Here is a 1,724-nt window from a genome sequence, read left to right on the forward strand (position 1 = left end):
AGTTTTTATAGATGATATTCTGATCTACTCAAAGACAGAGCAAGAACATGCAGAACATTTGAGGATAGTCTTAGAAATATTGAGGAATGAGAAATTGTATGCCAAATTTTCGAAGTGCGAATTTTGGTTGAGAGAAGTTCAGTTTTTAGGACATGTGGTGAGTAGCAAAGGAGTTTTAGTTGACCCTGCCAAGATAGAGGCGGTATCCAATTGGGAAAGACCAGCAACCCCAACAGAGGTTAAGAGTTTCGTAGGTTTAGCAGGATATTACCGGAGATTCGTGCAAGACTTCGCTAAGATAGCCGGTCCACTGACTAGACTTACCCGGAAGGCAGAAAAGTTCGTATGGACAGAAAAGTGTGAGGAGAGTTTTCAAGAACTGAAAAAGAGGCTGGTGTCAGCACCAGTGCTCGCTCTTTCCGATGGAAAGGGAGAGTTTGTGATATACAGCGACGCATCACTTAAAGGATTAGGATGTGTACTAATGCAGCACGGCAAGGTTATAGCGTATGCCTCTCGACAATTGAAGGAATATGAGAGCCGATACCCTATGCATGACCTAGAATTAGCAGCCATAGTATTTGCCCTAAAAATTTGGAGACACTACCTATACGGTGAGAAATGCGAGATCTACACTGACCATAAAAGCCTCAAATATATTTTTACTCAGAAGGAACTGAACATGAGACAGAGGAGATGGTTAGAGTTGATAAAAGACTACGACTGTAAAATTTTGTATCACCCGGGTAAAGCCAATGTGGTGGCTGACGCCCTTAGTAGGAAGGAAAGACTCAAGATGATAATAACATCGGAGGAATTAGTTAAGGAATTTGAGAAGATGGAAATCGACGTAAGAATGACCGGTGAGGGAACGGAAGGATTATTTGAGATTAAGCTAGTACCAGAACTGACTGCAAAGATACGAGTATGTCAGGAAAAGAAGATGAGTGAGGAAAAAGGGACATTGACCGGTGAAAAAGTGAGATGCGAGAAGGATGAGGAAGGGATCATGAGGTATGCATCCCGGATTTGGATTCCGAATGTGCAAGAATTAAAGGACGAGCTGTTGCATGAAGGGCACGGCTCTAGATATTCAATCCACCCAGGAAGTACGAAAATGTACCGTGACCTTAAGGAATATTATTGGTGGCCTAACATGAAGAGAGAAGTAGCGGAGTGGGTTATCAAGTGCTTGACATGCCAAAGAGTGAAGGCGGAACACCAGCGACCTAGTGGACTGTTACGACCCCTAGAAATTCCGGAATGGAAATGGGAACACATAGCCATGGATTTTGTGACAGGCTTACCTAGGACAAAGACTAATCACGATGCTATATGGTTTATCATTGATAGACTGACCAAGTCCGCACACTTCCTACCAATCAACGAAAGGTACACCGTAGACAAGTTGGTAGATATTTACTTGAAGGAAATTGTAATAAGACACGGCGTTCCTGTAGCCATAGTGTCAGACAGAGACCCGAGGTTTAATTCCCGATTTTGGAGAAGCTTCCAGGAATGTGTAGGCACCAGACTAAACATGAGTACCTCTTACCACCCCCAGATGGATGGACAAAGCGAAAGGACTATACAGACCCTAGAAGATATGCTGCGAGTATGTGCCATCGACTTCAAAGGAAATTGGGATGATCACTTACCCCTGATAGAATTTTCTTACAACAATAGCTATCACGCTAGCATAGGAATGCCCCCGTATGAAGCTC

This window comes from Apium graveolens, chromosome 4 (assembly GCF_009905375.1).
Source record: "Apium graveolens cultivar Ventura chromosome 4, ASM990537v1, whole genome shotgun sequence".
NCBI classification, from domain to species: Eukaryota; Viridiplantae; Streptophyta; class Magnoliopsida; order Apiales; family Apiaceae; genus Apium; species Apium graveolens.